This window comes from Elephas maximus, chromosome 2 (genome assembly GCF_024166365.1).
Source record: "Elephas maximus indicus isolate mEleMax1 chromosome 2, mEleMax1 primary haplotype, whole genome shotgun sequence".
Taxonomy (NCBI): domain Eukaryota; kingdom Metazoa; phylum Chordata; class Mammalia; order Proboscidea; family Elephantidae; genus Elephas; species Elephas maximus.
In genome coordinates, this window is record NC_064820.1 from 27,690,276 (window position 1) to 27,703,159 (window position 12,884).

Genomic DNA, 12,884 nt, shown 5'->3' on the forward strand with positions numbered 1-12,884 from the left:
CAAAAAAAAATTGAAGGAAAAGAGAAAGGGAACTCTTCAAGTACAAGACATCCCATGCTGAGTCCACAGGTATGCTATACTATAATTGCACCCCCCCCCATTTACGTAGCTACTAATGGGCTTAATAGCTACTAATGGACATAAAATAAAATATGTTCCTTAGGGGGAGATGATGGTCTTCTGAAAACACCCAGAATTCCCTTAAGCTATATTAATGGGGTAAAGGAAGAGGGGTTGTACTCTGATTGCAGTTAGTCTAGAACAGCTGATCACAAAATGGTCACCCTCCATGAACAGAAGCAATGCCTAATGTCCATTGCCCACAGGGGACCTCCCACTTTTATTACCTGTTTTACTTTTTATTACCCCTTCCCTTTACTTGCTCTCTATACAAGATGTTTGGCATGTAACATGGCTGCCTGCTAGTATATTTGCTCCAAGAAAGAGGGGTTTTGGAATTCCTCTCCCTTGGTATGAAGTGGGGTGTGCATCGATGCAATGTAACATAACACCCTGGGACTGGAGCCTAACTTCAGGGAACCTTGGCTGATGATGACATATGTTGTTCTTTTCTTTCCTGTCCTGTTTATTCTGTGAACAGTTATCACCTGTTGACCACGTCCTTAGAACAATGTCTGGTCTTTGCTCTTCTCCAACCGGTGTTCTCTAAGAACTTGTGAATACAGTACATTTCACCCCAAATAAGAATAACAGCCAATTTCTCCTCAGAAACCTCAGATATCAGAAGGCAGTATGGTGACATATTTAAAATGTTGAAAAGAAAAAGCTGTAAACCAAAAATTTTAGTAAAAAAAAAAAATGTACTTCAAAAATGAAAGAGCAATTAAGATATTCCCAGATAAACAAATACTGAGGAATTTAGTTAACACTAGACTCGTCATACAAGAAATGATAAAAAAAAGTCTTTTGGATTGAAATGAAAGGATGCTAGAAAGTAACTGGAAGCTGTAAAGGAAACAAATGTCCAGAAAAGGTAACCACATGGGCAAATATGAAGTCTAGTATTACTGAGTCTTTTATATGTAATACCTAAAAGCAAAACAAAAAGAATCTGTGGTCATCGAGTTGATTCAGACACATAGAGACCCTCTAGGACAGAATAGAACTGTCCCACAGGACTTCCAAGGAGCGGCTGCGAATTCAAATCAGGAACAAAGTATTACAGATTTTATTATTTCATTTATATGCAATATCTCAAATAGGTAAATCCAAATGGAGAAAGTAGATTAGTAGTTGCCAGGTGCTTTTAGAGGGGGAGTGGGAGTGACTGCTTAATGGGTAGGGTTTTTTTTTGAAAGGAAGAAGTGATAAAATGTCTGGAATTTAATTGATGTAGTAGTTGTTCTACATTGTGAGTATTTGGGGAAAAAAAAAACTGAATTGTACTCTTCAAAAGGTTAATTTTATATTACGTGAATTTTGCCTTCATTAAAAAGAAAAAAAAGTGATTGGGAGACCTGTGCTACCAAGTAAGATTCAGTAGGTAGCTGAAGGTAAATGCTTTATTGAAAAAGCTAAAATTACAATGTCATATAAATGACAAACTTAAGTTTGGGGAGTATCAAAGAGCTGTAGAAGCAATGATGACTAAGTGAACAAAAATTCCAGAGACTTTCTGAGAACTGATGGTTTCTGGCTAGTTTTCCCCATGAGAGGACACTGCTCAAATATGGTTTGGAGCTGAAGATCAGGTTTGTCTGAGACAGAGTCCATCACCAGGGGAAAGTGAAGCCAGAAAATCTGCAGTGTTGAGCAGTTCTGGAGGAAAACCTGAAAACCTCAGGGCGTTCAAATACAGCCTGGAGTACCCACGGTGATTTTCTGAATTGAAGTACGGAAGAAGCTGAACAATAGGCTATCTCTTCAAAAAGGCACGATAAATCTTCCTACAGTCTTTAGGTGCCTAGAAAACAGATTTGCTGGGGGTAGTGCTTATTGCCAGTTCGTCATTGCCTCCCTTGTAAGTTATCTGTCAGATTTTTCAGAAATGTGTGGTGAGAAGAAGGAAAAAATGGACTGGAAATGCTAAAAGGCAGAGCTGAATATTCCCTTGTGGAAGAGGTGAAGGAAAACTTCACATTCTCAATCAAAAATCTAGGAGGGCTTCACTCTGGAGAGAACAGAGCAAACCAGAGGTAGCTGGGTTCTTACTAAGGCGGCAACTCATCCTGACCCAGCTCTCTACTTAGTGGGGTTGAGTTGATCATCCTGGTGATGCCTCAGAGAGTCAAGGCCCTGGCTGTTGTGATAAAGACAAAGAGGGAAATAAGAGGCATAAAAATTGGAAAAGAAAGTATAAAATTGTCTTTTTTCATAGATTATATGATGGGAACATAGAAAACCAAACCAAAACCAAACCCAGTGCCGTTGAGTCGATTCCAAATAGAGACCCCCAATAAATATTGGAATTCATAAGTGGATTTTACAAGGTCACTGACACAAGGGCTATATTAAAAAATGCACATTTTTAAATAATCTATGGGAGAAAATCTAAAATTAAAATTTTAAAATATTTTTTGAAGTAATGATAATGAAGATATTTTATCAAAATTATGTAGTAAATCCAAAATAATGCTGATAAATTTATAGCTATAAATCTTTATATTAGAAAAAAAGCTAAAAATAAATGGCATAAGCTTTCATACTAACCTCCTATGAAAATATCAGAAAAACATAAAAATTAGAAGGAACAAAATAATAAAAGAGCAGAACAATTAAATCGTATGCAGATTAAAATGATACATATACAATAAAAAAAAAATACGATAGCTCAGAAAAGTAGAACATGCAGTGAAATGTATTTAATAAAGTGCTTCATCTTGACAAGTACAAAACAAAATTTCATAAATTAAGAATACTCAAACAAATGGAGTATATATATCACACAAATAGATGGTAAGATTTGATATTTTAAAGATGGAAATTAACCACAAGTTCAAGTATATATTAAATGCAATTATAATCAAAATCCTAGCAGTTTTCAGTTTGAATTTGTCAGTGTGTGTATGTGTGTGTAAATTGTCAAGCTGGTTCTTAAATGCTTATGGTAATTCAAAAAGCAAATAACAGTTACTGCAGTATTACAGTGAGAAAAGAATGGCCTTCTTAATATATGGTGTTTGGTCAACTGGATATACATATGGAAAAACAAATCTCCCCAGCAATTCTATTCTTGGGTATACGTCCAACAGAAATAAAAACATGCTCACACACACAAACACAAACACTCACATGAACAGAACACACGCACACAGAATATTGTACAAAAATATTCTCTGAATCTTTATTCATACTAAATCAAAAAGCTAAACCCGTTGCTGCTGAGTAGATTCCAACTCATAGCAACCTTATAGGACAGAGTAGAGCTGCCCCATAGGGTTTCCAAGGAGCAGCTGGTGGATTCCAACTGCTGACCTTTTGGTTAGCAGCTAAGCTCTTAACCACTGCACCACCGGGGCTCCTTAGTCATAATAGTCAAGGAAAATGAAACTTAAAATGCCTGTTTATAGTGCACAGATAAATACATCGAGTTATATTTCTAGATTGCAATACTAAGCATTAACAAAAATAAACTGCACCCACAGGGAAAAATGTGGATGAATGTCATAAGCGTCAGAGAAAAAAAAATACAGATGAAAAAAGCACTGACCATGAGCTTTCATTGATAGAAAATACAACAAAAGGCAACACCATTCAGGGTTGTTAGAAGTCAGAACATTACCTCTGTAACGTGTAGAGGAGGGTAAAGTCAAATTACTTGTGTATTATGTTCTATTCCGTATCTCGGTGCTGGTTTCCCAGATGCGCTCAGTTTGTTAAAATTCATCAAGGAATATATTGAGTATATATACTTCTCTGTAATGTATATTGTTGTTGTTAGTTGCGTTTGAGTCAGAGTTCAACTCATGGCAACCTTATGCCTAACAGAAATTTTTTAATTTCTATGAACGTTATAAATCGTTCTAGAAATTTAAAAAATGATTGACAAATTGTGCTGTCGAGTGGTTTTCTTCATACCTTCGGAAATCCAAGGCTTGTTCATTTTAACTTTATTTATGAAGACCAGTAAGAAAAAAGGAGAAAAAGTGTCTCTTTTTTGGGGGGAGGAGGATTGTCAAACAAGGGAGATTATTTTATGTGGCAATGACTGAAGATTTTTTTTTTTTTAATAATTTTTATTGAGCTTTAAGTGAACATTTACAAATCAAGTCAGTCTGTCATATATAAGCTTATAAACACCTTACTCCATACTCTCACTTACTCTCCCCCTAATGAGTCAGCCCTTCCAGTCTCTCTTTTCATGACAATTTTGCCAGTTTCTAACCTTCTCTACCCTCCCATCTCCCCTCCAGACAGGAGATGCCAACACAGTCTCAAGTGTCCACCTGATACAAGTAGCTCACTCTTCATCAGCATCTCTCTCCCACCCATTGTCCTGTCCCTTCCATGTCTGATGTGTTGTCTTCGGGAATGGTTCCTGTCCTGGGCCAACAGAAGGTTTGGGGACCATGACCGCCGGGATTCCTCTAGTGAAGACATTTTTTGATTGTCTCTATCACAGGCAGAAAGAAATGGGTCCATTGGTATCTAGTGGGTAGAGGTAAGGCATGGGGTTAAACACCCTACAACACACAGAACAGCCCCCAACAATAAAGAATTATTCAGTCTAAAATGTCAATAGCTCCAAGGTTGAGAAATCTGGACTTAAACTATATGTTTTTACTAAACGCGTGTTTAGTAAAACAATGAAGCTTTCTTTAGCTCTATTCTATTGCTGATGGCAATTCCCAGGCTGCTATGGTTTGAGACCCAGCGAATGTCACATGTTCTTTGCCATATGCTTCTTGACAAAATCTTGCCTCTCTTCAGCTTTTAATTCCCTGAATATTAATTAACCTTTGCAACTGCTAGTTAATCTCAAACATGCATTAACACCATGGATTTTTTTCTCCTTTCTCTGCCCTGATTTTATCTCCAAAAGCTTATCATTTCCTCAGGCTCAAACAAAAGTCAGATTATGGAGCAAAACAAGGAAAGATTTATTCATAACAAGATAAAAAGACATAGAGGCTATTTCCAGCTACCAGAAACCTAAAGGACCAAAACCTTCTCAAACTTTTATCAATTATGCTGTTCTATTTCCATCACTGTAGGGAAACACAAAAAAAGCTTAGGAAGATTTTCCTGAAATTGTTCTTTCTGAGGTTCACAAGAAGTGTATCTTGTAAAAGTCAGGTAGTAATGTGCAGTTTGATTTGGAGAATTAGAAAACTTACAAGACAGACTAGATCAGCAAAGGTATTACGGAGAGAGGAAGAGCAAATGTCTATTTCTCAAAAATGCCATCACTTGCCACCCAGTGGTGGCAAGAGAGACATAAATGAGTGTATGCCTTACAAGGCTCAATGATCTCAACTAATTCCCAAGGTGGCTTAGGCCATTGTCCTAAACTTCAATCATTTAGGCTTCTCTTTAACTTTTCTAATGCAATTCATTTTGGGTATCTTTCCAATATAATTGTGGTAGGTTTTTGCAAACATAGTTGCAATTGACTAGATGATGCCTGGCTACCACCACTGACTGCTCTGACAGGGGTACAATAGAGGGTCCCAGACAGAGCTGGAGAAAATGTAGAACAAAATTCTAACTCATAAAAAAAATCAGACTTACTGGCCTGACAAAGACTGGAGACACACCAAGGGTCTGGACCCTGGACACTGTTTCAGCTCAGTAATGAAGTCACTCCTGAGGTTCACCCTTCATCTTTGTTTTATAGACAGGCCCATAAAACAAAACAAGACTAAAGGGGCACACCAGCCAGGGGCAAGAACTAGAAGGCAGAGGGGGACAGGGAAGCTGGTAACACGGAGCCCAAGGTTTAGAAGGGAGAGTATTGACAGTCGTGGGGTGGTTAACCAATGTCATAAAACAATATGTGTACTAACTATTTAGTGAGAACCTAGTTTGTTCTGTAAACCTTCATCTTAAATACAATTAAAAGAAAAAAAAAAACTTAAGTAACTTAATTAAGATCAGAGTTGGTGGGCCATGCTTTGCTGATTTTAATCCAAAACATGTACTTGTAAATTCCATGCTATACTTTTCATCACTATACATGTGCGAGGACTGCATTAATAGATGCCTGAAAATTCTATTAGATTTTTAACACATCATTATTTATACATTATTTCAAGAATTCATAGCAACTTCTTTGTAGGATATTTGTACTCTTCCTCATTTACTTGCTTGTAAATACGTCTTTATTCTCCAGCAATTTGGGACATAGATTTTATACACCCAGTAACACCATAAAACCCTTGAAATGTAAGGAAAAAAAAAAAAAGTTGCAATTGGTAAAGCCACTCAGGGGCAAGAGCTGAGATGATTTTACCAGCAAGGCTGAGCCTGGGCAGAGGAAAGATCCCTTAGGCCAGTTCTGGCTAAATACTGAGGGGTCAGAGGAGAATATGGGGCAGCCATGGGGATGGATCATGTTATAACCTGCCCTCCTGGAAAAAACAGAAAAGATACAATTGGGCCTTATTGAAGGTGTTTGAGATGGAGGACAAACTTTGGTATAACCTTCAGATCTGCCACCAAGACCTCCAACAAGATCACCAGCTTGCTACTAAGCATGGACACACATTACTGAGTCAGACATGGAGTTGGAGAATTCTCTACAGAATTCTGCAGCCACTCAGTAACGGTTATAGGAAACTGAGTAATTGATCAAATAGGTGGATCTTCTGTGGCAGATGAATGAACTATATGCAAAGCTTTATTAGCAATTAAGTGTTATACCACAGTACGTGGAAAAAACAACTGCAAAACTGGTTGCTGACAGCAACACCTCATGGCAAATGTTCTTAGACTGTCTCAACTCAGTACCTACACATCTACACTAATAATATCCAGGTACAGGTGGAGGAAATTAAAGTATTTTATGTAGGAAAATACACTAGGAAAAACATTGCCAACAGAAATTAGTGCACAGTTCTCTTGTCTATGGCCACATGCCTATAGGCAAATAAACATTGCTCCATTCACATTTCTCCTTAGGAAAAAGAAAGATCTTTGTAAATGAGATTATTTTAAGATTATTTTAAGATTGTTGAAGAAGTTTACATGGAAGAGTTGGGAGAAACTGTTACCAGAAACAGCCAAAAAGCTTTTGAGGGTCAAAACTTGTTTGATCAAGATTTACTGGTCTGATAGAGACTGAAGAAACCCTGAGAGTATGGTCCCCAGACACCCTTATAGCTCAACAAGGAAGTCACTCCTGAGGCTCACTTTTCAGCCAAAGATTAGGCAGGCCCATAAAACAAAATAAGACTCAATGGGTACACCAGCCCAGGGGCAAGGATGAGAAGACAGTAGAGGACAAGAAAGCCTGTAATAGGGAACCCAAGTTTGAGAAAGGGAGAGTGTTGACATGTCTTGGGGTTGGCAACCAGCGTCACAAAACAAGAAACTAGTTTGCTCTGTAAATCTTCATCTAAAATACAATTAAAAAAAAAAAAAAAAAAAAAGACTTGTTTAGTCAGTGAGATGACTGAGGTCTGATAGATACCTGATTTGCTTTTTTGAGGTTTACCTTGGAGTTCAAGTTCGTAATGACTTGTCTTAGTCATCTAGCACTGCTATAACAGAAATATCACAAGTGGATGGCTTTAACAAAGAGAAATTTATTCTCTCACAGTCTATGAAGTTAAAATCCCAAATTTAGTGTGACAGCCCCACTGGAAGGCTTTCTGTCTTTGTGGACTCTTGAGGAAGGTCCTTCTCATTAATCTTCCCCTGGTCTAGGAGCTTCTCATCACAGGGACCTCAGGTCCAAAGGACGTGCTCCTTTCCTGGCTCTTCATTCTTGGTGGTAGGAGGTCACCCTGTGTCTCTGATTGCTTTGTGCTTTTATATCTCAAAAAAAATTGACTCAAGATACAACCTAATCTTATAGATCGAGTCCTGCCTCGTTAACATAACTGCCTCTAATCCTGCCTCATTAGCATTATATAGAGGTAGGATTTAAAACACATAGGAAAATCAGATGAGATCACAAAATTGTTAACAATCATGCAATACTGGGAATCAAGTTCTAGCCAAACTGACACATGTTTTTGGTAGACACAATTCAATCCATAAAAGTGACTCATCCTGAACAGGCCAGTATCACAGAGGTAGGCAATATTAAGAATGTTGATTTAAAAAAAACAAAAAAAAAACAACTTCCTGGATACTGGATAATAGTCTCATGTGATTAGATGAGGCCACAGAAAGAATACTGGTAGCCTCACATACAGGTAATGAATTTCCCTATATGCCTCTAGGCACACAAACTATTTTGAATTTTTCCTCATTTCACTACAAATTGCCTTAGGATTCAAAAAGAAGTCATTAAACCTGGTGTTTTTACTGCCTATTCCTTTAGTCCACCACTCATCTGTCCGTTTCCAGTATTGTGGTGACTTGCACGTTGGTATGATGCTGAAATCTTTGTCACCAATATTTCAAATACCAGCAGGGCCACCCATGGCAGACAAGTTTCAGTAGAACTTCCAGGTTAAGACAGACTAGGAAGAAAGGCCTGGTGATTTGCTTCCAAAAATTAGCCAATGAAAACCCTATAGCCCACAACAGAATATTATACAGTATAATGCTGAAAGATAAGTCCTCTAGGTTGGAAGGCACTCAAAATACACAGCAACTACAACAATGAATTTGAGCATGCCAATGACATTGAAGGTCGTGCAGGGCTGGACAATGTTTTGTTCTACTGTACATGAGATCACCACAAGTCTGGGCCAACTCAAAGGCAATTAATCACAACATTCTTTTAGAATTTATGTGGAGTAGTGACAAAGTCTCCTATACTCATCTTTAATAGGCTAGTTTTCTGGACTCAGGTGAAACAAACACCTTCTTAATTAATATCATTAATGTCAACCACAGTTAACCTTCAGTCCAGGGATGAGGACTCATTCATCGTGTCATACCCTGCCTTGATTCCATAGCTAGTTCCTTATGTACTTAGAGCAACCGTTCTATTAAGTCCTGCTATGAATGGCAGCTTCTCTCTGTGTGAGTTTCTATTAATTATAAGAAAAAAAGTACTCATTTTAGGAAATTATAATCTATATAAAGATATAGAACTTTTTCTGAGGATGTAGTCATTCAGGATCTAAACCAACTCCAGGAACTAGCTGTTTTTTTTTTTTTTTTTTTTTCTTTCACTTAACGTCTGTTTCTGTAGAAAAGTTTACTCTCTCATTGGCTTATTTTAACAGGTAAACATCCTTTTGGTATTCTCAGCTTTCAGTCAGGATCCGTCTGACATCAGCAATGGTATCCCTGCTTCCACGTCCTCTTCTAAATCCAACTTGAACTTCTGGCAGTTCCCTGTCAATATACTGCTGCAGTTGCTTTTGACTGATCTACAGCAAAATTTTACTTGCATGTAATATTAATGATATTGCTCAATAATTTCCACATTCTGTTGGATCACCTGTCTTTGGAAAGGTCAATAATAAGGATTTCTTCCAGTCGGTTGGCCACATAGCTGTCTTCCAAATTTCTTGGCATTGACGAGTGAGCACTTCCAGTGCTGCATTCATTTGTTGAAACATTTTAATTGGTATTCAGTCTATTCCTGGAGTCTTGCTTTTTGCCAACGTCTTCAGTGTAGCTTGGACTTCTTCCTTCAGTTACGTCCGTTCTTGATCATATGCTACCTTCTGAAATGATTGAACACTGACTCATTCTTTTTGGTGCAGTGACTTTGTGTATTCCTTCCGTCTTCTTTTGATGCTTCCTGCGTCCTTTAATATTGTCCCCAGAGAATTGTTCAAAATCACAACTCAAGGCTTGAATTTTCTCTTCAATTTTTCAGCTTAAGAGAAGCCGAGCGTGTTCTTCCCTTTTGGTTTTCTTACTCCAGGTCTTTGCACTTGACTTTATGTTTTACTTTTTTTTTGAACTGCCCTGTGAAATCTTATGTTCAGCTCTTTTACTTCATCCTTTTTTCCTTTCCCTTTAGCTATCCTACATTCAAGACCAAGTTTCAGAGTCTCTTTTGACATCCATTTTGGTCTTTTCTTTCTTTGCTCTCTTTTTAACGACCTGTTGCTTTCCTCATATATGATGTTTTTAATGTCATTGCACAAGATCCGATCTTCCTTTATTAGTGTTCGATGTGTGAAATCTATTCTTGAGATGAGCTCTAAATTCAGGTGGTATATACTCTAGTTCATCTTTTGGCTCTTAGGGACCTGTTCTAATTTGCTTCAAATTGAACTTGAACTTGCATACAGGCAATTGTTGGTCTGTTCCACAGTCGGTCCTGGCTTTCTTCTGAGTGATAATATTGAGCTTTTCCATCATTTCTTTCTACAATGTAGTCAGTTTGATTCCTGTGTACTCCATTTGGCATTGCCCATGTGTAGAGTTGCTGTTTATGTTGTTGAAAAAGGGTATTTGCATTGAAGAAGTCATTGGTTTTGCTAAATTCTGTCATGAGATCTCAGACATTATTTCTGTCACCAAGGCCATATTTTCCAAATACTGATCCTTCTTCTTTGTTTCCAACTTCCACATTCCAAACATCAGTAATTATCAGTGCATCTTGATTGCATGTTCAATCAATATCAGACTGCAGAAGTTGGTAAAAATCTTCAATTTCTTCATCTTTGCCCTAGTGGTTGGTGCATAAATTTGAATAAGAGTCCTATTAGCTGTTCTTCCTTGTAGGTGTATGGATATTAACCTAACACTGACAGCATTGCACTTCAGGACAGATCTTGAGATGTTCTTTTTGATGATGGATGCAAAGCCATTTCTCTTCAAGTTGTCATTCCCGGCATAGTAGGCCATATGATTGTCTGATTCAAAATGGCCATCACGAGTTCCATTTTAGCTCAGTCATGCCTAGGATATTGATGTTTATGCCTTCTGTGTCATTTCTGAAAATTTCCAATTTTCCTAGATTCCTACTTCAAACATCCCAGGTTGAAATTATTAATGAATGTGTGCAGCTGTTTCTTCTCAGTTTGAACTGTACCACATCAGCCAATGAAGAATCTCAAAAGCTTGACTGCATCCACATCATTAAGGCTGACTCTACTTTGAGGTGGAAGCTCTTCTCCAGTTGCCTTTTATAAGGTTTTCACTGAACTATTAACTTCCAAGTTTTTTTTTTTTTTTAATTAAATGAATCTGTGTTTTGATCACCAAAAGGCATATGAATTCTGCAAGGCTCCCCAGGCTTATATCACTTTAAAGCCAAAAGAAAAACAAACCTGTTGCCACCTAGTCGATTCTGACTTGTATTGACCCTATAGGACAAGGTAGAATCGCTCCATAGATTTGAACTGCTGACCTTTTGGATAACAGCTGTAGCACTTAACCACTATGCCACCAGAGTTTCCTATATCACTTTAGCACTTGGAAACTTTCTTCCTTTGTGAAGCCACATAAAAGGAGATATTCCATATTTACACGAAAACCCTATAAAAATGTGACTTCAGGCATAACTCATTTTATTGCACTTTGCAGAAATTATGTTTTTTAAAAATTGAAAAAAAAAAAAAAAGGTTGTGGCAACCCTGCATCTAGCAAATCTACCAGCACCTTTTCCAACACCATGGGCTTGCTTTGTGTCTCTGTGTCACATTTTGGTAATTCTCCCAATATTTCAAACTTATTTTATTATGTCTGCTATGATGATCGGTGATCAATGATCTTTGATATTACCATTGCTATTGTTTTGGGTCTGCCACCAATCATGCCCATATAAGAAGGCAAACTAAACCAATGAATTGTGTGTCCTGACTAACCCACAGAGAGGCCATATCCTTGTATCTCTCTCTCTCCTCTGGCCTCCCTATTCCCTCAGGCATGACAATATTGAAATTAAGCCGACTGATTACAGTGGCCTCTATGTTTTCAAGTGAAAGGAAGACTCCCATGTCCCTCACTTTAAATCAGAATCTAGAAATGATTAGGGTTAGTGAGGAAGGTAAGCTGAAAGCCAAGATAGGCTAAAAGCTAACCTATGAGGTTGGCAGTTCAAATACGCCAGGTGCTCCTTGGAAACCCTATGGAGCAGTTCTACTCTGTCCTATAGGGTCACTATGAGTTGGAATCTACTCAGTGGCAGTGGGTTTGGTTTTTGGTTTTGTTTTGCCAGACAGTTAGCTAAGTTATGAATGTGAAGGAAGAGTTCTTGAAGGAAATTAAAAGTGCTACTCCAGTGAACACCTGAATGATAGGGAAGCAAAACAGGCTTATTGCTGATATGGAGAAAATTTTAGTGATTTGGATAGAAGACACAACATTACCTTAAGCCAAGGCTTAATCCAGAGGAAGGACTTAACTGTCTCTAATTCTATTATCCCTGAAAGAGGTGAAGAAGCTACAGAAGGAAAATTTGAAGCTAGCAGAGGTAGGTTCATGAGGTTTAAGTAAAGAAGCCTTCTCCATATCATAAAACTGCAAGGCGAAGCATCAAGTGCTGATGGAGAAGCTGCAGCAAGTTACCCGGAAGTCCTAGCTAATTCATGAAGTTTGTTACACCAGACAACATGTTTTTAACATAGACAAGACAGCCTTATATTGGAAGAAGATGCCATCTAAGACTTTCATAGATAAAGAGGAGAAGTCAATGCTTGGCCTCAAAACTTCAAAAGACAGGCTGACTCTCTTGTTAAGGGCTAATACATCTGGTGAATTTAAGTTGAAGGCAATGCTCATTTACTATTCTAAAAGTCCTAGGGCCCTCATAATTATGCTAAATGTACTCTGCCTATGCTCTATAAATGGATCAACAAAGCCTAGATGACTGCACATCTAATTACAACATGGTTTACTGA